The following is a 3,922-nucleotide window of genomic DNA, read 5'->3' as shown; positions in this document are numbered from 1 at the left end:
TTTTCAAAATTAACAGATTTTAATGAAATTGTGGCTTCATTGAACACTCGTATCGACAAACTGGAAGCTGAAGTTATCACATTAACTAACTACAGTGCTTGGTTACTTTGTAAGTGAAATACTTGGCATTATTTTGATAATGTCACAATTCTTTTGCTTTCCAAATCACTGACTTCAATCATCGTTATCTACATTACACAGATGTTACCAATGCAACAGCAGGCTCTACTAGTACCACTACCAGTGTCACAAGTACCTGCTAATATCCCATCACTTGCTACTACACCATCAACAGTTGTCTCTACATCACCTATACCAGTCTCTTCAGTATTTATACCAGTGTCTTCATCATCGAAGCCAGGAAGTGCAGTTCAGGCAGTGCAGCAAGTAGCACCTCCAATATTGGAAGACAAGAAGTGAGCCTTGCAGTTGAGGCCTACTTTGGCAAGGAGCTTCTGAAGCAGTGTACATTATATGGCTTCAACAACAGAGCTGCTTTATCAAAACACCAAGTATTAGCATTGAAGACCAAGCTACTAAACCCCACAGTACCTATCTTCAGCAGTTGACATTGAGCCATTGTGGAACAAGTGTGTGGCAGCCATTGTGGAACAAGAGTGTGGCAGCCTTTGTGCAGCTGGATTTTGTGCCAAGAAGTTATTGAAATAGACTGCTGAATTATTGACAATATCATATATATTGTAGGTACTGATTAATTTATTAATAAGAATCTGTATATTTGATTACTTGAAACATCAAAATACATATAGGTATTGAAAATTGAATTTAAGTCACTGAATGAGTCAAAATCTATTGTTATTAATTGTATTACATGTGCTGATGCACCCGATACATACAGGAAATAACATCATAATAATATTGTCAGACCTATTGAAATATTCGTGAAATATGGTTGTACAACTGCTCGTGAGTGCCTCATGTGGTGCATGTAGCAAGTAGGCAAACTAGTATCCATAGCTACTGATATACCATCCACTAACAATTTCTACCCGCAGGTGGAAAAGGACAAAAACTTTAAGGACATTTATGAGATGTAAAAGACAAAGAAGTAACTGGTTCTGGTTGCTACATCAAGAGAATGATTCAATTCCTGCTGATGTAGAATTACCACAACATGAAGACAGGTTAGAGCGGGTTAGAGTTAGCGGAGGGCTATATATATATAATGCATACCACTGAGTGACTCAACTTTTTAATGCAGAGAACTCTCAGATAATGAATCAGACATGGATCTATCTGATAATAATGATAATGATGACAGACTTTCTCGGAGCTATGCTGATCGATGTGCTCACCAATGTGAATTATGGGAAGAAGCTATACCACATCTTGTATCGATAACTACCATAAGTAACTGTATTAAGTCAGATGCATTATGTACGGAATGTCACGGTAGGGCACACCTGCGCTGTTTGGATTGTGGCATTGGTATTGACTACTGTGAGTCTTGTTGCAGAAGTGTTCACGCCTCACATCATATCTATCATACTCCTGAATTTTGGACAGGTTATAGGTTTATTCCTGCACAACTTTCTAACATTATCATTGGAAATGACCATACTTGTCTGACTAGCTATACTGAGCAAATAACAGTTATTTCATTAAATCGTAAGCTTGCATTACATAGTATTATATGTATGTTGCATCTTTCATGTAGAACGTCACTACATCACAATATCATACTGTATGTGTTGTACAAAAATGGAAAGATTAGTAGGGTTAAAGTTATGGCCAGCTACACCACATTCTTCACAAATTGCTTTTTCGTTTTATTGATGGAACTTATGCATTCATTAATTTTGGAATGTCAGGTATAGCTACTGGATATTGCAAAAAGGTAGATATGCCTTCCTCTGTTCAACGAAATGAGGTATATACACTAAGTTAATTATTTAAAATTTGTGATTGAAATTTTTGGATAAGAAGTCTATATATCAGCTTTTAACGTCATCTTTTCCTTACTATAGGTAAGTATTAGATTTATATTATGTACTTCTATTTTATATGGAGCATATAAACAAAATTTCCCAAGAAATATTCATGGAAGACATAAACTGTTCTGCTTGCTCCTTTACAGTATGACTATGGATTCTGCAGTTTTAATTATTGTTTTTAGGATGGAGGTGGTCCTATTTTTATATCACTCAATGCAAATTTTTGACTATGTAGAAGAAAAGGCTGCTCAAACAATGAGGCACAATACACCACTTTTCGAAGGTAGATTTTTAGATCAGAAGTCAGTTGATGAATATATTGAAAGTTTTTCTCCACCTGAAACAATGTAAATAATCTTATATGTGTATACATGTACATGTATAATTGTATATTACATAAATACTTAGGCTTCTTGTAGTCAATTTCGAGCTGGTAATGTGTTGCATTGAAGCAAAAGATGTGAAGCTTTGGAAGAAACAGGAGTTTTTGGAGCAATGTGTCGTCATGACTTACCAATCAAAATGCTTAACTTAAAACATGGAGAAAGGTGGGTCAATAATTATATAGCTATGATTAATATTTGTATAGACTAGGCTATGCTGATTTTATTTTAAAAGACTTTGAGCATATCAGTTCATCTCCTGTAAACTTGCTTTATGATGTTGGCTGTAAACTTGTGCTACACTGGAAGGTAACATATAATCATACATGTATGTATACATGTAAATCATGTTTAATTTAGGCAAATAACCATACTTCCTTACTTTCAAACTACAATGTCAGTGTACCCATATTTCATTCTTATGCTCATATTGCATCGTGCCAAGCTAAGTATTCTCCAAGAAATAAAGAAGGATTTGGACTATGTGATGGAGAAAACCTTGAAAGATTATGGTCCTATTTAGGAAAGTTTTGTAAGATGACTAAAGAGATGAGCATAGCAAACAGGGTAGATGTATTAACCGATGCTTTAAATCACTTCTCCAGACAAAAGATTACACGATTATGTGATTAAAAGTCATTCACCTCCTTTCTATATTATGCATACATTTTAGGCATTTCTTTTGTTGAACGTATGGACATAGCATCAAAAGTATTAGAATCTGAAACTGATTTTTATTCTCTACTGCAAAGTTATAACATTAATACTAACCCATGAGAGATAATCAAATGTTTAGTAGATGAGGAAAATAGGAGATTTTTGTATGAGGATGCTAATGATGGCAATTTAGGTATGAATTGAATTTGTTGTAAATAATAGATGATCTTCTTTTGTACAGCAGTCAATGATTAATGGAAACATGATTATATTGACAAATTGGAAAGGTTAACTTTGTTGAAGTACATTTTAAAGTAATAGTAATTTTTAACTTGATGTTTGGTTTAGGCAGTGTTGGATAAATGCTATTTCTGGCCTACAAATAAGTCAAGAAACAATGCAAGTCACGGCACAACACTTAAGATAATTTGTAATGCTTGTGACTTAAGTAAGTCACATCGCTTACATACATATTTAGACTAGAATGTACCCTTTCTACCATTGAAGGAGAACATCAGATTGTTGGTAGATGGACACCAGATTGCCATGAGTATATGGAAGTTATTGCTGCCAAAAAGATAAGTGCTAGAGAAAAGGTGAAAGCAGAAATCAATAATGTAGTCAAAGAAAGGGCATTCTACTTAAACACTATAGCCCATCATGCAGGTACCGTGTATGTTTATAAACTTTATATGTATACAATAACTGTGTACTGTTAATGTATTATTACTGTTATCATTTAGGACGCGAAAAACAAGCCAATAGAGTTATGAAACTGATATCAAATTATAGTTCAAAAGTAAATAAGCTTTTTGATGAGTATCAATCACTACTGCCTAGCAATCACTATGAGACACCACCTAATATTACTGATGTTTTTAACTTGCAATCACCTTTCTGGAATCAAGTTGATAATACTGACTACAC

General features: G+C 34.2%; 1 long non-coding RNA gene across 1 annotated transcript; it reads left to right on the top strand.

Moving 5' to 3' along the window:
* Positions 1-1,587: 1,587 nt before the first annotated feature.
* On the top strand, positions 1,588-1,723 carry LOC109590718 (uncharacterized). The gene is made up of 2 exons (XR_002189472.1): positions 1,588-1,629; positions 1,679-1,723. It is a non-coding gene; the product is annotated as an uncharacterized LOC109590718 (long non-coding RNA).
* The last annotated feature ends 2,199 nt before the right edge of the window (positions 1,724-3,922 follow it).

Source organism: Amphimedon queenslandica, unplaced genomic scaffold, assembly GCF_000090795.2.
Source record: "Amphimedon queenslandica unplaced genomic scaffold, v1.1 AMPQUscaffold_9594_Cont18305, whole genome shotgun sequence".
Taxonomy (NCBI): Eukaryota; Metazoa; Porifera; class Demospongiae; order Haplosclerida; family Niphatidae; genus Amphimedon; species Amphimedon queenslandica.
The sequence above is the reverse complement of the archived record's forward strand: the minus strand, read 5'-3'. Positions and strand labels throughout refer to the sequence as shown.